We start from the raw sequence: 22,742 nt of genomic DNA, 5'->3' as shown, positions 1-22,742 counted from the left end.
TAATTGTCCACCAATGTCCAGGATCTACCCAAACCAATTAATGCACTGTTCCTCTCTTGTAAAGAAATTGGAATACTTCTTCAATTGTAAGGTTATATTTTTCTATCTTCCTTGAATCACAGTTAAAATTCCTGAGCTATTTTATTCTTCCTTGACAGAGGTAAGAGACAACTCCTTGGTTTGTAGAGCCCCAGTGGCATCCCTAGTTGCATTAGGCCTTTTTCTAGAATCCCCACAGGTTTTACAATGGGTCTCTCTAGTTCAAAAATCCCAGTTCCAAGGATTAGAGCTAGAAAAAGGATATAAAACCAAATGTCCCTAAAGATGAGTTCTTTATATTCCAAAGCAGCTCACACACACACACACACACACAATGTCAGGGAGGATCCATGTCTTAGGTAACCTTTAGATGGCAGAATTTTTATAGTATCTAGCACATTGCATCCCAAAGGTGGAATATGCAGCCAAGAACTTTACAGACAACGTTAAAGTCTGTTGTGTACCAACTACTCAGTGGCCATGAATTACCGCTGCCAAAGACATCTGAAGGAGAGAGCTATGGTGGAAAAGGGCAGGGAAGATGGACCTTCCTGATATGCAGCAGTAAACTATGGTGGTAAGCAAGGTGAGGACTTAAGAATCCTGGTTTAGCCCAGTCTCCCATTTCATACACTAGACCTGAGGTTATTTATCTGGTATCTCCATACACCCTACAAAATTTCTTTGTGGTCTTCACTTAGTCCATCTTGAATGCCACACAGTAATTCCTCCCCCCCCCCAGGATAAATTTGCCATGAATTGTATCCAGACTTACCTTATTTGCTACAAATTTTGATGTAGCTGTGGCTTGTCACTTTTGTAGCCTCAAGGATGGTCTAGAGCCCCATAGAGTCATGGGGATGGTCAAGAGAATGTCATAAGACTACTGCCATCTGGGTTCTTTCTTAAAATTCCTTTTCATATCCTGCTAGAACATACGTGCTGTATGATGTCCAGGGTGACCTGGGCTGCAAAGGAACCCAGGATATAAGTGAGTACTTGACAATAAGGAGGCAACAGACAAGAAAGAAAGCTCTCAAGGTTGGAGTGACACTATTGGAATACCAGATAGATAATAATATTGACATAGACTGAGTCCCAAAATCTGGTGGATTGTAGAACTGCAGCATTAGAGTTCATCTTGATCCTTAGTAGAGCCTCAGGCCACATAAAGCCTGCTTGCTGAAAAGTTTTATACAGTTTTGCTTAGTGCCATAGTTTTGCTTCTGTCTCACCAGTGATTTGGAGGTTGGAAGGGATGTGTGGTTTGTAATTTAGGCACATGTTGGACAACTTGTCCCATAAAATGAGACATCAGGCTGAGTTTAGATAGGAGTCTATCTTTTTCCAGGAAGGAATGCATTTTCGGAGTTCTTCTGACTGTGGTAGCATCTGCCTTCCAGTAGGGGTCGCCTCAAGGCTACCCAAAGAATAGGCATAACAGCTCTGGCCCTGTGGATGCTCCTAATGCTGGGACCATCTCTTCTAGGGTGCTTTCCCACATTACAGTGGCAGAAGAAAGGCAGTGCACACAATGAAAAATCAATATATGGCAAAACCCAGGTGCATACCTAGCATTTTTCATTCTATCATGCTCCTTCATTCAATTGTGTGTTAAGATGCTGGCTGGCTCTGATGAGCAGGGAGAGACCTAGAGACCATAAGTCCGTAAGTCGCCCATCTTGGTGGAAGCTATAAATACATAGGACAGGCTAGCAACCTGTTAGTGTCTGAGCAGCTTTTCTATATTGCAGCCCTATTTTGTAGGCTCTGTGGTCATTCTTACATTGGAAAGTGACAAGGGGCTAGGGATTGGAAGAGCGTGCTTATAAATGTATTCACATAGTGGACTGCTTCATCTCCAGCATTTCCCTTTACATACTTCAAGTGCTTTAACTTATAATAAGCAAAACTTTCTGGGTAGAAATTCATACTCGTAAATCCAATACCCTAGGTGTATAAATATTAGGAATCCAAAGGTATCTTAGATATTTCAAAATATTAAGAATAATTTAATAAGGTTTCATCTTAAAATAAAAAATCTGTATTGCTCAAACATTCCAAATTAGTTACAAAGCTACCAGTCCAAAACCATCCTCCTGTGACAGATCTATAAAACATCAAATATGCAGGGGTACCTGGGTGGCTCAGTCGGTGAAGCGTCTGCCTCTTGATTTCGGCTCAGGTCATGATCTCGCGGTTCGTGTGATCAAGCCCTGCATCAGGCTCTGTGCTGACAGTACACAGTCTGCTTGGGATTTTTCTTTCTCCCTCTCTCTCTGCCCTTCCCCTGTTCTCTCTTTCTCTGCTTCTCTCAAAATAAATAAAAACTTTTTTTCTTTTGTTTTAATGCTTATTTAGTTTTTTGAAAGATAGAGTGTGAGTGGGGGAGAGGCAGAGAGAGGGAGACACAGAATCTGAAGCAGGCTCCAGGTTCTGAGCTGTCAGCGCAGAGCCTGATGCAGGGCTTGAACCCATGAACTGTGAGATCATGACCTGAGCCGAAGTTGGACGCTTGGCCACTGAGCCAAGCAGGTGCCCCTAAATAAAAACATTAAAAAAAAAAAAAAAACCCATCAAATATGCAAAGCAGCTTTTTAAAAAAGTTTTATTTATTTGTTTTTGAGAAAGAGAGAGAGTACACACAGAAGTGGGGGAAGGGCAGAGAGAGAGAGGAGAGGGAGAGAATCCTAAGTAGGCTCTGCACTGCCAGCTCAGAGCCTGATGCCCAGGTTTGAACATATGAACCTTGAGATCATGACCTGTGCCGAAGTCAGACCCTCAACCAACTGAACCACCCAGGTGCCCCAAAGCCACTTTCTTAACACAAAAAAATATTAATACTAATGGTATCTTCTCTTTTATATTTCTATGATTTATTCTAAGGTTAGAAGATGCTTACCCGGGGCGCCTGGGTGGAGCAGTTGGTTAAGCGTCCGACTTCAGCCAGGTCACGATCTTGTGGTCCGTGAGTTCGAGCCCCGCGTCGGGCTCTGGGCTGATGGCTCGGAGCCTGGAGCCTGTTTCCGATTCTGTGTCTCCCTCTCTCTCTGCCCCTCGCCCGTTCATGCTCTCTCTCTGTCCCAAAAATAAATAAACGTTGAAAAAAAAAAAAAAAAAAAAGAAGATGCTTACCCACCTAAAGAAAGCAATTAGCATACCAGTGAACTGAAGCTATTTATTAGCAGATACTTGGGCTGCAAGGTTAAAAATCTTATTTGAGACCCCATCAGCAACCCTAAACTCTATATATGATTATGTTAATGACTTCATAATGTCATGGGGTAATAACTGGGTGAAAAGATATGATATCTGGGATTTGCTTTAAAATACTCCAGGAAAAAAAAAGAAAATATATACCTAAATATATAAATAGAGAGGTGATCACCTAGCCCACTTCCCCTGCTCAAGTTTTTCTCCCTAAGAAGTCTGTAACTCCTAGTCAAGTTGATTACTTGAGTTTTTTTCTTTTTAATGTATTTATTTTTGAAACAGAGCATGAGTTAGGTTAGGGGCAGGGCAAGAGGGAAACACAGAATCTGAAGCAGGCTCCAGGCTCTGAGCTGTCAGCACAGAGCCTGATGCAAGGCTCGAACCTACCAACCATGAGATCATGACCTGAGCCAAAGTCGGACGTTTAACCGACTGAGCCACCCAGGCGCCCCTTGATTGAGTTTTGAAATCTTAAGATATATAAACGTACATATGTTAAGATATGTAAATATCTTTCCATTAAAAAGTAAAGATATGTAGATGTATCTAGAGACCCTTAAACTTGAGGTTCCACAGTAATGTCTTTTGAATTTAATTTTAAGACACAAAGACCTGATGAAATTGTGTTCTGTCATATTCATACAATGTAACTCCTAAGGATCTTTAAAATTAGATCCAACTGGATTTTGGATATTTCACATGGCTTCCCCTGACTCAAGGTCAAGTCAAGAACTTACAGTTTCATTCTACTAATTATGCTTTGAGACAGAAAATGTCTCCAAACTGCTATTTTTAACAGTTTCTGTAATCTTCATGCTACCAATAAGTGGGTTCAGATCAACAGGATTAACAGGAGTAACAAACTCCACAGTAATGCCCAACAGTGTTCCCAACCTAGATTCTTAATTCTGTAATTGCAATTCCTTTTCTTTTATACTGAAATTCTTGATTCCTAAAGTAATACACATCATCACTACTACATTTATTTGTATCTAACACAAAAAATGGTTTAAAATACAATATTAATAGGTTCAATAAAGCTATAGAATAAAGTCCAATATTTTTTATGCAGTTCCTTTTTTCTTAAACTGTGTCCCAAAAAGTCACAACTTAAAGTCGCTCCCGTGACCTCACATGGTGGTCAACCCATATTCAAGAGCTGCACTGTCCAACAGAGTGGCCACTAGCCATATGTGGCTACTGAGCATTTGAAAGGTGACTAGTCTAGGGTGCCTCAGTGGCTTAGCCAATTAAGCATTCGACTTCAGCTCAGGTCATAATCTCGTGGTTCACAAGTTCAAGCCCAGTGTCCAGCTCTGTGCAGACGGCTCAGACTCTGGAGCCTGTTTCAGATTCAGTGTCTCCCTCTCTCTCTGCCCCTCCCCGCTCATGCTCCCTCCCTCCCTCCCTCCCTCTCTCTCTCTCTCTCTCAAAAATAAACATTGAAATGTGACTAGTCTACACGGAGAAGTTTTACAGCATAAAGCACATACCAGGTTTCAAATACTTGGTACATATAAAAGAATGTAAATATCAACAATTTAATGTTAATTAATAATTTAATAATGATTATTATCTTGATAATATTTTCACTACGTTGGATTACATTAAATATATTGGGTTTTTTAAGTTTTAAAAAATTTTTTTATGTTTATTTATTTTTGAAAGACACAGAGACACAGAGTATGAGCAGGAAACAGGCAGAGAGACAGGGAGACACAGAATCTGAAGCAGGCTCCAGGCTCTGAGCTGTCAGCACAGAGCCCAATGCGGGGCTCAAACTCACGAGCCGTGAGATCATGACCTGAGCTAAAGTCAGCCACCCAACTGACTGAGCCACCCAGGCGCCCCTAAATTAAATATATTGTTAAAATTAATTTTACCTGTTTCTCTCTTTTCTTTAATGTGACCATAGAAAATTTTAAATTACATTTGAAGCCTACCATCTATTTCTACTGCACAGCACTGGTCTAGAGTCAGTCATACATGTTATGTGTGTGGCAATGGAATTTCTTAATCTGATGGACAGATTGGGGAGGGTTTTTTTTTTTTTTTTTCCAATTTGACAGAACTGGATATCTAACATCTTAAAAGATGGAGACTTTCTGCTATTCTGGGTGCTAATGCTACTCAAGGAAAAGGGAGAATCACTCTCTTATTCCAGAAATCTCAGTCTCCAAAATTTTTTTAGAGTTCATTTCACTACCATTAAACCATACAATGATTTAATAACAATTCTAAATATAAAATTCATAGATATGACTTCCAGCTGAATAAAACTCATTCTGACTCATTTTGTATAGTTTCTAGTAATATTAGGACCGATGTATTGTCACATGTTCAATGGATTTTGAATTTATCAAAACCTTGACCTACTAGGGTACCGTCATTTACCAGTAATTGCATTTTCAGCATCAAGGCCAATGAAAGGACATTCAGGAGATAGCAATCACAGTATTTTGAGCAGGGACAGTTTAATATAAAGAATTATTAACTACTTAAAGGGAGCTAACTACTATGAGGGAATAAAAGAGAACTCTAAAGAATACCCTAAGGCAGAGGGAGGGTAACCAAAAGAACCTACTTAGACGGGGGCGGGGGGGGGGGGGGGGGGGGGGGGGGTGGGTGGGGAGGCAGGGGCGGGTGGAGCCTCTCCCTAAGGCTGGGACACTGACCTCACTGGAGAGGGTGTGACTGCAGCCACAAGTCATCAGATGACACAGTAGTACACTAGATCGCCCTAGCCAGAGCTGGTACACAGTAGCTGAGGCAGGAAACTGTGGGCATTGGCTGGCAAGCAGGACTCCCCCACAGCTGGGGTACTAGTAAGCAGAAGCCAGAAGGAAGAAACTACTTGCTTATGTAGATGAAATTGGCCTTCCAGCACTCTCTACTGATAAAGCTGAACATTGAGCTGTAAGGAAGAAATGTTCTAGTATCCCAAGCAAAGCAATGAAGGATAGATCTGAAATAAGGAGGTATTAAGTGATAATTGGCACACCTCCTCTAAACGTAGGAGGGCTTGATCTTTTGCTATCAGGGGCTTTGTGCAAGTACATAAAAGACTTTCCAGAAAAGAATTTTTAGAAATATCCTTAATGAGATGTTACAACTTCTAGGTGGCAATTAAGGATTTAGGCTTTTACTTTTGAAGCCTCCTTTTCTCACAGATCTCTGACCCAATCTGGTCATGATGAGAGTTTCCTTTTTTTTTTTTTTTTTTTTTCCTTAAACATTTCAAGATATTATGGTTCCAGGATCAATCTTGGAAGTTTTGGGTCATCTCTTGTACACTAATCCCTAATTATACATAAAAGGAACCAAAGTCTTTGAAATTAACGGATTTGGGGGCACCTGGGTGGCTCAGTAGATTGAGTGTCCAACTTTGGTTCAGGTCATGATCTCATGGTTCATTAGTTCAAGCCCTGCATCAGGCTCTGCACTGGCAGTGCACAGCCAGCTTGGATTCTCTCTCTCCTCTCTCTCTGCCCCTCCTCCACTCGTGCTTTCTATCTCTCAAAATACATAAAACTTTTTTTTAATGTTTATTTATTTTTGAGAGAGAGACAGAGTGTGAGCTGGGGAAGGGGCAAAGAGAGGGAGACACAGAATCTGAAAGAGGCTCCAGGCTCTGAGCTGTCAGAACAAAGCCTGACACGGGGCTCAAACTGCCAGACTGGGAGGTCATCACCTAAGCCAAAGTCGGACACTCAACCAACTGAGCCACCCAGGCGCCCCTCAAAATAAATAAACTTAAAAAAAAAATTAAAGTAAAGTAACTGATTTGGGGGAAGTTGGAGTTGTCTTCCTGACCCAGACAGGAGCATCTACAGAACACTTACCTATCTAGCCTGAGGAGAAATAGGTACACTTGATTTTGAGGAGCCTGAGGAGTCTGAGACCTGAAAGGTACAACAGAGGCCAGACACATAGTCAAACAGATACACAGCCAGCTTTAGTTTATGATGCTTACCTGAAACAACAAAGCCTTTCTGAAAAGCCCAGGGTAGGAGTTTAGATGCAGCCTCTCCAGGAGTGGAAGGCTCCCACAGGCCCAGAAGAGGACACAAAAGTAAGAAATTAAGGGGTCTCATTAGCAGGCACTTGCTTCATCCTGCATTACACTTCTGCTCCTCTTGGAGTCTGTGTTGTTCTATACTTCATTGACTAGGCCAAATTTTGGGAGAAGGGGGTACAGAAAAGGTTTAAAAGCAAGATGTTTTCGCTTATAGGGACTGTACTGCAAAAGGAAGGAGGGGAGTGCTCATCAGCAGGAGAGACGAGGACTTCCAATTCTTTACATAGGGAAATTGCACACTCCCTTTGATACTGGATTCAACCTAAGGACCCTCCAAGGTTTTTTTGTGCTCACTGGAGGAAGAGAGGCCTTGGGACATTCAGGCAGGAAAGATGACATTCATCAGGGGAGAGAAACATGGATCTTGTTGTAAGATAACAAACTTTTAGAAGTTTAATACAGAGAACAAACAGGTGGTTGCCAGAGGGAGGTGGGGGGTTGGTGAAATAGGTGAAGGGGGGTTAACAGTACACTTAATGTGATGAGCACTGAGAAATGTATAGAATTGTTGAATCATTATATTGTACATCTGAAACTAATGTAACACGGTATGTTAGTTATACTTAATAAAAAATTTATTTTAAAAAAGCTACTTAGGGGCGCCTGGGTGGCGCAGTCGGTTAAGCGTCCAACTTCAGCCAGGTCACGATCTCGCGGTCCGTGAGTTTGAGCCCCGCGTCAGGCTCTGGGCTGATGGCTCAGAGCCTGGAGCCTGTTTCCCATTCTGTGTCTCCCTCTCTCTCTGCCCCTCCCCTGTTCATGCTCTGTCTCTCTCTGTCCCAAAAATAAATAAACGTTGAAAAAAAAATTTTTTTAAAAAGCTACTTAAAAGGGGGGATACTGAAAACAAAAATTTGAAAAGAAATCCCACAAGAAAAATATTAGAGATTGATGAAAGCATCACAGAGTTCATTAGTTCAGAGTTTACACTTTAGAAATTGTAACCTGAAACTGGATTTTTCTCTTGAGGATAGGGTCATGAAAGGTGAGACTCTGCTCCCAAACTCCTCCTTAGTCTCTATATGTTCCATGGGGCACTTCACAGTTGAGGGATAACCTCTTCAAGTTTCTGCCATGTCTTGTGTCCTTTTTGCCTCTCAGTTGGAACAATGGGGAAAAGACTCAAAGAGGAAAGCCGCATGGTGGAGGACAGAGCACAAGAGGCTGGTAGTCAAGAGGCGGTCCACTCTCAGCTCTGAAAACAATGTGCTATAGGAATTAGGGCAAATCTCTTCTCCAATCTGGGTCTCAGGAGCCCTATCTATAAAATTAGAGCTGCTCCAGCTCCAGAGCCTTATCAGAAAAATCGAAGAGCTGACAGAGCAAGGATTTGGGGGAAAGGTGAAAAGAATGAGCAGCAGAAGCAAAAGCCCTTGACCTAGTCTCCAGTATTAGCCAGAAGTCAACTGGGGAAGGTGACTCACTCTGGCTCACCTAGAATTGCCCATAATTCCTGGTCCACCACACCCATTTTCCCTCCTGACCTCCTTGGGAAGAGAATTTCTGATAAGTCATAGGTGGACTGCCTTAGTCATCAATTCAGTAGGGGTGATTGCCTGGAGCACAGTCATGTGGATGATTTATTTGCTTCTAGTGAACTAATCTTGTTTGAAAGTTGTAAGAGTCCAGACACACCTAGGTGGACACAGGGGTGGCAGTTTTCCTGTCCCTTGCCTCTACCAAAGCCCAGGTGTGCAACTTTCTGGGTACTTTGCATTGATCAAATCATATATCTTACACATTCCAACCTTGATGGCCCTTTTGCTGACCTTATCTCTTCTTTTTCACCCTGCTCACATCTGTTACCCACCAGGAGACCTGCTCTGTCCCTTCTCTAATTCTCCAACATCAGATGGCTTAGTGTTCCCCTCCCCTCGGTGGCTGTAAATCAACATGACCATGATGATGGTGATAAAGACACCACGCATTTTGTCTACTATTATATAAACCGTGGGCCGGCCCTTGTATTATCCCCTTGTTTTATTTAACTGGCACCACCACAATTGCAGGTATTGTACTTCATATTATAATTTTATTTCCTATTATAAATCTATTTTGAGAAGTTACTAGAGAAGGGTTTTACATTCTGGCTTGAAAACCTTTATCACACTGCATTCCTGATGAGAAATATCTGATTAGCTCCAAAATTATCAGCCTTTATCCTGAATTAGAATAAAATGTCTAACTGGTATATGGAATGAATTCACCTCTCTAAATCTCATACCCTCAGACCTTCCCAGAACATTCACATACACATGGGCTCTGGAAGGATAACAGTCCGCAATACAATAATTCATTTTGGTCCCCCCAGAAGTGACCCTCTCAGGATGAATTTGATCTGACATTCCTTAGCTAACGTCAGCATGTGAGTATCCATTGACCTATCTCACTGGAATTCAACCTTTTGACTAGAGCTATTTTCCTTTCCTTGTTGACTTTACACACATTTTTTTTCAGGCCTGTAGTTTCTTTTAAGGCAAAGATTGAAAGATGCATACATCTAGGCTAAAAAGCAATCTGATTTTCTCTCACTGCCCAAAGTTGGCAAACAACATCATCAAACCCTAAGTGGAGAGTGTTGGGGCTTCTCCCTGTGGGTGAGAGTGTCCAAGTGGAGGCTAGATAACCAGCTGCCAGAGGATTCTACAGTGACTAACAGCTGGAAATCAGGCTTCCAACCTTGAAACTCTCTATGGACTCTTTCCCAGGCATGGAGAGAGACAAAGCGGACAAGCCCAAACTCCTAAGGCCCTTGTCTTGGCACCTGGTCAGATCCTGTGATCACGGTTTCTCATGTAGATAAACTGTCATCTTAACTAACCTGCAAGTTCCCCAGAGGCAGAGTATACTGTGTTTCTTCTGCTCTAGTCTCTACAGTACGCGGCCTAGAGCTCAACATTTAAGGGGGGTTCAGTAGCCACCAAATTCTCTTATCCTTTCAATAAGAATGCTTTGAAGTTACCATGAGAAGTAAGTTTTCAGGGTGGGGCCAAGATGGTGGAAGAGCACGGAAGTTTTTTCTGTGTCTCACGTCCATGAAATACAGCCAGATCAACACTAAACCATCCTGCACACCTAGAAAACTGATCTGAGGATTAACACAACAATCTGCACAACCTGAAATATAGAACTCAGCAAGTACACAGTGCAGAGAGGTGAACCAGGGGAGAGAGAAGCCTTGGAGGGCAGGGAGCTGTTTTTGCTTGCAAAGAGAGGACAGAGGTGGGGGAGAGTATGGAAAAAGCACCCCCCCCCCAAAAGCACCTGGAAAGAAAGTGGAAAAGTGGAAACAGCTACAGGAACTGAACAAGAAAGGGAGAAAGAAGAAAGGAGAGGGTTTAAATTCCATTAAGACTCTATAAACAGGGGGAGCACAGAGTCTGAAACTCCACAGCTAGATACCTGGTAGTGCTCTGATGGCAAGGGCAAATCCTCAAGAGCAGAGAGTGAGGTCCGGGGGTCCTTTAGAGAGGTGGTTCCCCTGCTGGGAGGACATTTGGTAGAGGCTGTGCAGCCTCCCCACAGCCAAAGGTCCCAGCAGACCCCAGAGAACAATCACATTCACTGGTACTGGAACAAGGACATTAAGGGGGAAGCCTGGTGCCAGATGTGTGTTGTGACTTACCATAATCCCTGAAATGCTGCTGCAACACAACTGCGTGAACTTTTTCTGGGGTGGGCTTGCATCAGAACTCAGTCTCTGTGCATCGGCAACAGCAAGGTCCAGCGAACGTTCCTGGGTGTGGCCAGCACTCAGCCATTGCTCAGTGAGACCTTCCCTCAGAAGGTCTAAGCGGGTCAAAGCCGCAGTCCCTCAGAAGTGAGAGGTTGGGAAACACCACCGCATCTGAGATAAGACCCAGGAGGGAGGTGCTGCCTCACAACCTGACGGCTTGGTCACAGACAGTATAAAAGCACGAAGTGGACAGAAACCGGAGACAAAGGATGGGTGCAAGATTGCTGATCAGGGAGAACAGAGTTCCAATACTAGAGACTGGATAGCTGGATTACACCATTTTCACCCCTCCCATGCACACGCATACACACCTAAAAGCGCCACAACAATCTACCCCAGTAAGCTAAGGAGCGCCATCTCGTGGAGAACAGAGCCATTACATGAAGCCCCACCCAAGTGGACCAACCTCACACTTCAGGAACACCACAAGTCTCTCCACCTCCTTAGTTTACGGACTATAAAATTCTTCGGAGTTTGACTTCTAGGGGAAAATGATGTAATTTCACTTGTATTTCAGTCTGTTTGCTGGTCCATTCAATTTTTTTTCTTTTTCTTTTTCTTGAATACAGAAAGAGAAAAATTTTATTTTTATTTTCAATTTTTACTAAAAATATTTTTATTTAATTTTTTTCTACTATATTTTTTACTTTTTTGTAAATTTTTCAAATTCTATTTTACTTCCATCATTTCATTTTATTCTATTTCATTGCATTCATTTTTTTTCTAATTTTCAAACGTTTTCCTTTTTTTTCTTTCCCCTTTTTTCTTTAATCTATTAAGCTCCTTTCAACAACCAGACCAAAATGCACCTATGATCTAGCATAATTTATTTGATATGTTTTGATTTATTTGTGTTGTTTTTAATTTTATAATTTTAATTTTTTTTTAGCTTATTAGTTCCTTTTCTTCCTTCAAAATGATGAAACAAAGGAATTCACCCCAAAAGACAGAGCAGGAAGAAATGACAGCCAGGGACTTAATCAACACAGATACAAGCAAGATGTCTGAACCAGAATTTAGAATCATGATAATAAGAATACTAGCTGGGGCTGAAAATAGATTAGAATCCCTTTCTGCAGAGATAAAAGAAGTAAAACTAGTCAAGATGAAATAAAAAATGCTATAACTGAGCTGCAATCTTGAATGGATGTCACGGTGGCAAGAATGGATGAGGCAGACCAGCGAATCAGCAATATAGAGGACAAACTTATGGAGAATAATAGGACAGAAAAAAGAGGAAGACTAAGACAAAAGAGCACAATTTAAGAATTAGAGAAATCAGCGACTCATTAAAAAGGAACAACATCAGAATCATAGGGGTCCCAGAAGATGAAGAGAGAGAGAAAGGGGTAGAAGAGTTATGTGAGCAAATCATAGTAGAAAACTTTCCTAACCTGGGGAAAGACACTGACATCAAAATCCAGAAAGCACAGAAGACTCCCATTAGATTCAACAAAAACTGACCATCAACAAGGCATATCATAGTCAAATTCACAAAATACTCAGGTAAGGAAAGAATCAAGAAAGCAGCAAGAGAAAAAAAGTCCTTACCTACAATGGAAGACAGATCAGGTTTGCAACAGACCTATCCACAGAAACTTGGCAGGCCAGAAAGGAGTGGCAGGATATATTCAATGTACTGAATTGGAAAAAATATGCAGCCAAGAATTCTTGATCCAGCAAGGCTGTCATTCAAAATAGAAGGAGAGATTAAAAATTTCCCAGACAAAAAAATTAAAGGAGTTTGTGACCACTAAACCAGCCCTGCAACAAATTTTAAGGGGGACTCTCTGAGGGGAGAAAAGACAAAAACAAACAAACAAACAAACAAACAAACAAAAAACCCAAAAGCAACAAGGACTAGAAAGGACCAGAGAACACCACCAGAAACTCCAACTCTACAAGCAACATAATGGCAATAAATTCATATCCTTCAGTACTCACTCTACACATCAATAGACTAAATGCTCCAATAAAAAAACATAGGGCAACAGAATGGATAAGAAAACAAGATCCATCTATATGCTGTTTACAAGAGACCCCACTTAACACCTAAAGACACCTTCAGATTGAAAGTAAGGGGATGGAGAACCATCTATCATGCTAATGGTCGACAAAAGAAAGCTGGAGTAGCCACGCTTATATCAGACAATCTAGACTTTAAAATAAAGACTGTAACAAGAGATGAAGAAGGCTATTATATCATAATTAAGGGGTCTATCCACCAAGGAGACCTAACAATTGTAAACATTTATGCTCCAAATGTGCAAATACCCAAATATATAAATCAATTAATCACAAACATAAAGAAACTCATTGATAATAATACCATCATTGTAGGGGACTTCAACACCCCACTTACGGAAATGGACAGATCATCTAAACAGAAAATCAATAAGGAAACAATGGCTATGAATGACACACTGGACCAAATGGACTTAACAGAAATATTCAGCACATTTCATCCTAAAGCAGTGGAATACACATTCTTCTCCAGTGCACATGGAATGTTCTCCAATACATCATATACTGAGAAAAAATCAGCCCTCAACAAGAACAAAAAGATCAAGATATACTGTGCATATTTCCAGACCACAAAGCTATGAAACTCAAAATCAACCACAAGAAAAAATTTGGAAAGATAACAAATACTTGGAGACTAAATAACATCCTACTAAAGAATGAATGGGCTAACCAAGAGTTAAAGAGGAAGTTAAAAAGCACATGGAAGCCAATAAAAATGATAACGCCACAGCCCAAAACCTCTGGGATGCAGCAAAGGCAGTCATAAGAGGGAAATATATACCAATCCAGGCCTTCCTAAAGAAGGAAGAAAGGTTTCAGATACACAACCTAACCTTATGCGTTAAAGAGCTGGAAAAAGAACAGCAAATAAGATCCCAAACCAGCAGAAGACAGAAAATAATAAAGATCAGAGCAGAAATCGTGCTATTGAAACAAAAAAAAAAAAAAAGTAGAACAGATCAATGAAACCAGAAGCTGGTTCTTTGAAAGAATTAACAAAATTGATAAACCACTAGCCAGTTTGATCAAAAAGAAAAAGGAAGGGACCCAGACAAATAAAATCAAGAATGAAAGAGGAGAGATCACAACCAACACAGCAGAAATACAAACAATAATAAGAGAATATTATGAACAATTATACAGCAATAGAATAGGTAATCTGGAAGAAATGGACAAATTCCTAGAAACATATAAACAACCAAAACTGAAACAGGAAGAAATAGAAAATTTGAACAGACCCATAACCAGTAAAGAAATTGAATTAGTAATCAAAAATCTCCCAAAAAACAAGAGTCCATGGCCAGATGACTTTCCAGGGGAATTCTACCAAACATTTAAACAAGAGTTAACATGTAGTCTCTTGAAGCTGTTCCAAAAAATAAAAATGAAAGGAGAACTTTCAAACTCTTTCTATGAAGCCAGCATTACCTTGGTTCAAAAACCAGACAAAGACCCCACTAAAAAGGAGAACTATAGACAAATTTCCCTAATGAACATGAATGCAAAAATCCTCAACAAGATGTTAGCCAACTGGATCCAACAATACATTAAAAAAATTATTCACCACGCCAAGTGGGATTTATACCTGGGATGCAGAGCTGGTTCAATACCTGCAAGTCAATCAAGGTGATACATCACATTAATAAAAGGAAGGACAAGAACCACATGATCCTCTCAATAGATGCAGAGAAAGTATTTGACAAAATACAGCATCCTTTCTTGATAAAAACCCTCAAGAAAGTAGGGATAGAAGGTTCATACCTCGAGATCATAAAAGCCATATATGAAAGACCCAACGCTAATATCATCCTCAATGGGGAAAAGCTGAGAGCTTTCCCCCTGAGGTCAGGAACAAGACAGAGATGTCCACTCTCACCACCGTTATTCAACATAGTATTGGAAGTCTTAGCCTCAGCAATCAGACAACACAAAGAAATAAAAGGCATCCAAATCAGCCAGGAGGAGGTCAAGCTTTCACTCTTCTCAGATGACATGATACTCTATATGGAAAACCCAAAAGATTCCACCAAAAAAAACTGCTAGAACTGATCCATGAATTCAGCAAAGTCGCATGATATAAAATCAATGCACAGAAATCAGTTGCATTCCTATACACCAATAATGAAGCAACAGAAAGAGAAATCAAGGAATCAATCCCATTTATAATTGCATAAAAACCATAAAATACCTAGGAATAAATCTAACCAAAGAAGTGAAAAATCTATACACTGACAACTATAGAAAGCTTAGGAAAGAAATTGAAGAAGACACACACACACACACACACACACACACACACACACACAAATGGAAAAAGATTCCATGCTCCTGGATAGGAAGAACAAATATTGTTAAAATGTTGATACTACCCAAAGCAATCTACATATTCAATGCAATCCCTATCAAAATAACACCAGCATTCTTCACAGAGCTAGAACAAACAATCCTGAAATTTGTATGGAACCAGAAAAGACCCCAAATAGCCAAAGCAATCTTGAAAAAGAAAACCAAAGCTGGAGGCATCAAGATCCCGAACTTCAAGCTGTATTACAAAGCTGTAATCATCAAGACAGTATGGTACTGGCACAAAAATACTCAGATCTGTTGCAGGGAGTATGGCCAGAGTCGCAAAAGATGAATCCGCAAACAAAGTGCAGTTAAGTGAAGGTCCTCATACTCGAGTGGGAATGAGGCCCCAACTCCAGAATGAAGCTTCTTTTTATTAGGATAATTGCTAAAGACTATGTGCATAAAATCAGCTAAGCAAGTGTGTTAATCAATCTAATGGTTTGGCTTTTCAAGGTTGAATTTCAAGTTAATTGGTTTCTATAACACTAGGAAGGGTCAGGTGTGAAGGAGGATCTGGCTCTGGACAATGTTAATGGCTCTAGGTGTTCCTTAGGAGCCACAGCCACGTTCAGCTGTGTAAACATGTCCTAAGGCCTTGCATCTTCTCCAGCCCTTCCAATTTGAAGTCTTTTCCTTTGATGCTTCTCTCCTGTATCTCCCACACAGATCAGTGGAGCAGAATAGAGAACCCAGAAACGGACCCACAAACATATGGCTAACTAATCTTTGACAAAGCAGGAAAGAATATCCAATGGAATAAAGACAGTTTCTTCAGCAAGTGGTGCTGGGAAAACTGGACAGTGACATGCAGAAAAATATAATTGGACCACTTTCTTACACCATACACAAAAATAAACTCAAAATGGATGAAAGCCCTAAATGTAAGACAGGAAGCCATCAAAATACTCGAGAAGAGAACAGGCAAAAACCTCTTTGACCTTGGCCACAGCAACTTCTTACTAAACACGTCTCCAGAGGCAAGGGAAACAAAAGCAAAAATGAACTATTGGGACCTCATCAAAATAAAACTTCTGCACAGCCAAGGAAACAATCAGCAAAACTAAAAGGCAACGGACGGAATGGGAGAAGATACTTGCAACAGACGTATCAGTTAAAGGGTTAGTATCCAAAATCTATAAGGAACTTATCAAACTCAACACCCCAAAACAAATAATCCAGTGAAGAAATGGATAAGTATCTCCAAGGAAGACAGCTAGATGGCCAACCAACACATGAAAAAAGGCTCAACATAACTCATCATCAGGGAAATACAAATCAAAACCACAATGAGATATCACCTCACACCTGTCAGAATGGCTAAAATTAACAACTCAGACAACAACAGATGTTGGTGAGGATGCAGAGAAAGAGGATCTCTTTAGTACTGCTGGTGGGAATGCTAGCTAGTGCAGCCACTCTGGGAAACAGTATGGAGGTTCCTCAAAAAATTAAAAATAGAACTATCCTATGACTTAGCAATTGCACTACTAAGTATTTACCCAAGGAATACAGGTATGCTGTTTCAGAGGGGCACCCGTACCCCAATGTTTCTAGCAGCACTATCAACAATAGCCAAAGTATGGAAAGAGCCCAATGTCCATCGATGGATGAATGGATAAAGAAGATGTGGTATATATATATATATACAATGGAGTATACTCGGCAATCAAAAAGAATGAAATCTTGCCATTTGCAACTATGTGGCTGGAATTAGAGGGTATTATGTTAAACGAAATTAGTCAGTCAGAGAAAGACAAATATATGACTTCACTCAGATGAGGACTTTAAGATACAAAACACACGAACGTAAGTGATGGGAAGCAAAAATAATATTAAAACAGGGAAAGGTCAAAACATAAGAGACTCTTAAATGTGGAGAACAAACAGAGGGCTACTGGAGGGGTTGTGAGAGGGGGGATGGGTTAAATGGCTAAGGGGCATTAAGGAATCTACTCCTGAAATCAATGTTGCACTATATGCTAACTAACTTGGATGTAAATTTTAAAAAATCAAGAAAAAAAAAAGAAAAACATCAATCAACTACTGATACCACCTGGTGCTAACCAGGTGATGGATTTTCCTCCCCTGGAAGAGATGAAAAGTTATTTTCAAAGACTTTTTTCAAGGATATTTTTATGATTTATTGCCTCCGTTTCTTTAGAAGAAAAAAAATTTAATTCTTGGAAAAAAAAAGTTAAGTTTTCAGGGATCTGGAGATAGAGTTAAGACATGGTCCCTGCACAAAAGAAACCCGTAACATCCGAGTACAGAAAGACTGACTTTTGATGGAATTTATAACACCATTATGGTGTTGGCCTATCCATATACCACAGTTATGAGTGATGGAAGTTCAAACAAGGAAACTGTATGTTTTAAGTGGTGAGATGTATTAAGGAAGGCCTGACCGAGAAGATCCTTTGGACCTGGAACTCAAAGGATGACCAGTGTTTTATCAGGTGAAAAGTGAGTAACTGGAAACTCAGATAAGTAGAACACTCCACTCAATGACAACAGAATTCACATTCTTCTCAAGTGCACATGGAGCATTCTAACATGGACAGACCATGTTAGGCCATACAACAAGCCTCAAGAAATTGAAAAGAAACAAGGTATAGTCCCATCGAGAAACAACTATTAGCTGTCTATCTTGCACTGCACACAGGGAAAGACTGACTGCTGAACTGCCTGTGGTGATACGAATCTCTCTGCCAATAGGAGGATGGATTTAGGACATGTTCCACAAACCTAAGAGTGCCTGTGCCCAGGTAAGCACCTTCCAGAAATGGCACACTTACTTACTGCAGAGGAGCACTTCAATACCAGCCTGCTGTCTCATGAACTGCACTCATTACTAGGGCTGGTCACTTATGTCAATCCAGCCCAACTTCCAGAAGTGGCTGTCATTATGTGTCCCCTCCGCTAAGTAAAGAAAAGGGTAGGCTTGCCTTCAGAGGACACAGGGTATACTGATGGCAGTTGCCAGGGAAACCTGCCAATTTGGCATTCCTCTGCCATCCAACTAGACCCAATGTACTTTGTTTTAAAGTAGGAACTAGACAAAGTAGTCACTGGGCAGAGTTGAGGGCATTATGGATTGTGTTGATGCATGAACCCATGCTCACCAATTTGGCTACTGACAGCTGGGCAGCATGAAAAGCGTTGACAACATGGGTCCTGCAAAGGCACAAAGGAAGCTGAGCTATGTGAAATAGAGCCCTGTGGGGAGCAGACCTATGGAAAGATAACTGGGGTGTATGCACTAAACCTGACGCAGCTGTCCAAGTATGGCCCGCGTCCACTCACTCCCCACCCACACTGCCAGGCGAGCATGGAGCAGGTGCACTAGCCTGGGCAGGGGCCTTCTGCTGGAGGAAATGTGGACTCCATGTGATGCAGTATAATAGGTCCACTGTAAACCAGGACACAGAGGTCCCGGAAGTATTTGGGAAATAGTAAAAAGATTACATTTGCCTTTAAAATATTCCAACCCACAGCTGCTGACAAGGACTGTCCCCAGTGCCACCTCAGGCAAGGGCTATTGGGCCACACCCCAAGGCATACTGGACAGACCACATGCCCTGTTTCTCACTGGCCAATAGATTACATAGGCCCTTTGTAGCAGTCTGGAGGATGTTCTACTGTTCTACCAAAATATCAAATGGCCAATGCACACATGAAAAGAAACTCAACGTTATTAGCCATCAGGGAAATGCAAATCAAAACCACAATGAGATACCACTTCATATCCACTGGGATAGTTATAATAAAAAGATGGACAATAACACGTTTGTAAAGATGTGGAGAAACTGGAACCCTCATACATTGCTTCTGGAATGTAAAATGATGCAGCTACTTTAGAAAACAATTTGGCAGTTCCTTAAAAAGTTAAACATAGAGTTACCATATGATCCACCAAGGCATATATACCCCCAAAATTGAAATCATTAGGTCTCGAGAAAAAAAACATGTATATGTTAAATAAATAAAACTATTCATAACAGCCAAAAAGCAGAAACAATCCAAATGTTCATCAATTGATGAATGGCTAAACAAAAATGTGAAATATCCATGCAGCAGAGTATTATTTAGCCATCAAAAATTGATGAAACACATATACATGCTACATGTATGAACCCTGAAAACATTATGCTAAGTGAAAGAAACCAGATACAAAAGTCCGTGTCACATGATTCCATTTTTATGAAATGTCCAGAACAGGCAAATCTATAGAGAAAGAAGGTAGATTGATAGTCACTGGAGGGTTCTGGGGTAGAGAGGGCAAGAGGGAGTGATAGTTAAAGGATGCCAGGGGCACCTGGGTGGCTCAGTCAGCTAAGCATTGGCTCCGGCTCAGGTCATGATCTCATGGTTTGTGAGTTCGAGCCCTGCGTCGGGCTCTGTGCTGACAGCTCTGAGCCTGGAGTCTGCTTTGGACTCTGTGTCTCCCTCTCTCTACCCCTCCCTGAGCTGTGTCTCTCTCTTTCTCGCCCCTTAAAAATAAATGAATAAACATTAAAAAAAAAACAAACCACTAAACTGTAAACTTTAAAGGGGTGAATTTTACAGTATATGAATTATATCTCAATGTTTTAAAACTCAAATAAGTCATGGGATTAGAATAAGTGTGATATACTTAGTATAGAACAAAGTGGGACTAATCATCTTTATTTGTTTGCTGCAATAATGTTAAGAAAGAAAAGCAGAGCACAAAATTCAATAGATTTCAGTAATTCCTTCTGCAAAAGTTTATGGAGCTCTTACCATCCTATGTTAAGAGCTGCTTCAGAGTGCAGAGTGTACAAAGTTGACTGGTCCTCAGCTCCTGTCCAAGAAGTTAATGGAGAGGCTTAGAAGAGGACACGGTGGACTGATGACAGCCCAAGCAGGGTTGCTTCTGCTTGTCTACCCAAGCACAGGGCATGTCAAGCGGGCCATCAGGCTTCCAGTTCTGGTTGCTGCAGACAGGCCTTCCTGGAAAGGGAATGACTGGTGAGATGAAAGCAAACAAGCCACCCAGGAGACAGACACTAGAATAAATTATAGAACAAAATCACAGCTCGATCTCCCAGACAAGAGAGTGGTTGTGCACCCTTCCATCTGGGGCCCCTAAGGAGAGGGAAGGATTGGGCCAGATTTCTCTGGCTCCCAACCTAATCTCAGGGCAAGTTCTTCTAGGCAAGGAGGCTGGGGAGGGGATGTATTAAGGAGCCGGAAAACATGAGTCATCGTGCAATAGGTTATATCAGAGATTAAGAAAATGAGGGGAAGGAGAATAACTTTTAAAAGGTACAACCTGGGTGGGAGATGGTCCCACTTCAGCAAAGTGATGAAGGGTAGAGGTACAGCCTAGATGGTGTGAGGCTGATGGAATAATGGGGCCTAGCTTGGTACCAAGTGAAGGAGAGGGGACAGCATCACACACAGAGTGAGCATCATGGCTGACTCAGGTCATAGGAACAGCAATGTGGAAGAGACATGGCCAGGACCACAGGGAGGGGATGAGACCAAAAAGTCTGGGATATAGTGGATACAGCAGGAAGATTCTAGCTTTCCTAATGGAGCAACAGCTATTCCGTTACCTTTTTTATCATTAGCTGCGCCTCCCCGACTCCTTTCCTCTATCAATTTGTGGGACCTGGGGACCTGTGGTTACACAGAATACAAAGCAAAATGCTGGAAATGACCCAAGACAATAAAAGTGCTGGGGAGTGGCGCCTGGGTGGCTCTTGCCGGTTAAGCATCGTACTCTTGATTTCAGTTCAGGTCATGGGCTCACAGTTCATGGGTCTGAGCCCCGCACTGAGTTCTGCGCTGGCAGTTTTGAGCCTGCCTGAGGTTTTCTCTCTCCTCTCTCTCTGCAACTCCCCCTCCCTCTCTCTCTCAAAATAAATAACTAATGTTACAAAAAAAAGTGCTGGGGAAAGAGAGTCTGTTTCAAAAGAGAAAGTAGCATTAGTGTGGAGATCAGGAAAGATTTTACTCACAAAGGTAGTAGCATATGAATTTGAAAGGATGTGAAAGATTTAAAAAACTGTTTCCTGATGACAATAATACTAGTTTGAGAAAGACACAAAAACACAAAGAAAAAATGAAAATCACAAATTATTCTACTACTCAGATAAAACAACCATTAACATTTGAGGGGTATATCTTTCCTCATTTAATGTTATATACATCTATATATCTATTTATATCTGTCTATAAATATATACATCTATATGGGTATATAGATATAAAAGTACATGTGTTGTGAATATATATGTACATATAATATATACACACATTTTTATATTTCAAAAAACCCTTGTGATTGATAAGGATTCTGAAAGGGAAACAGAAGAGGAGACAGAGAATAAGCATAGGGAGGGCAAAAAAATGCACTGAACGGCAACGAAGCATTGCAGAAACATGAGCTAAACAGGACTGGGTTCAAATCCTGCCTCTGCCTCAATGGAAACCCATGAAAATTACTTAATTATGTTGATCCCCAGGTTCCTCACGTATAAAATGGGGATAATAATATTTACATGATAGAGCTGCTTTAATGATCAGAGACGTGGATATGTCAAGTGTATGGCAATGGTAGGCAGTGAGCACATGTGTTGGTGTAGCACAGGCTGTTTGGGTAGCTGCATGTGGTTCTGCTTCCTTCTGGTACAAAATACTTGCAGGTAAGGGGGAGGCCAGAGACAACTCACTCACTGTAGCCCATGGATCTCAAGGATTCCAGATCCCACTGACTGTAAGAACAAATTCACCAGAAGTGGCGATAGATCTTTTAAAACTGTTTAACAGCCACCCCCTCCCCCCCCGCAATTTCTAGAAAAATCACAACCTGTGTAGTACACTTAACACTCAGCCATCTCACTGCAAGGGATTTCCCTCTCATCAGCCATACTGCATTAGGCAACAGGCCAAGGTTACTAGGTCAGTTTTGTTTTTTTTTTTTTCAACGTTTTTTATTTATTTTTGGGACAGAGAGAGACAGAGCATGAACGGGGGAGGGGCAGAGAGAGAGGGAGACACAGAATCGGAAGCAGGCTCCAGGCTCTGAGCCATCAGCCCAGAGCCTGACGTGGGGCTCGAACTCACGGACCGCGAGATCGCGACCTGGCTGAAGTCGGACGCTCAACCGACTGCGCCACCCAGGCGCCCCACTAGGTCAGTTTTTTAATGGTTATTTTAATATTCTTCATGCTTGAAAAATTCTTCTGACCCTCATAAGCCAAAGTAGCAGAAGGACTATGATGGCTAGAATCTGACTGCTGATTCACTGAGTGAACTTGGGTCAGGTAGATAATC

At 41.2% G+C, this 22,742-nt stretch overlaps 1 protein-coding gene across 2 annotated transcripts in view; it reads right to left on the bottom strand.

Annotated features, from left to right (window-relative positions):
- ACKR2 (atypical chemokine receptor 2) overlaps nt 1-22,384 on the bottom strand; it is a 52,645-nt gene extending 30,261 nt beyond the window's left edge. The window contains exons 1-3 of one of the 2 annotated variants that reach the window (XM_086720571.1): nt 20,202-22,382; nt 7,095-7,154; nt 815-1,007 (exon numbers count right to left, since the gene is read on the bottom strand). The gene's annotated coding sequence lies outside the window, so the exon portion shown is untranslated. Of the gene's footprint in view, nt 1-814; nt 1,008-7,094; nt 7,155-13,630; nt 19,665-20,201 lie in introns of those variants that run through there. The other variant, XR_015255999.1, reaches the window with a different exon arrangement.
- Nucleotides 22,385-22,742: the final 358 nt, after the last annotated feature.

The sequence above is a fragment of the Puma concolor genome, chromosome C2 (genome assembly GCF_028749965.1).
Source record: "Puma concolor isolate L17-30 chromosome C2, mPumCon1.1.hap2, whole genome shotgun sequence".
Lineage (NCBI taxonomy): Eukaryota > Metazoa > Chordata > Mammalia > Carnivora > Felidae > Puma > Puma concolor.
Note: the sequence above shows the minus strand (reverse complement) of the source record. Positions and strands in the feature narration are given on the sequence as shown.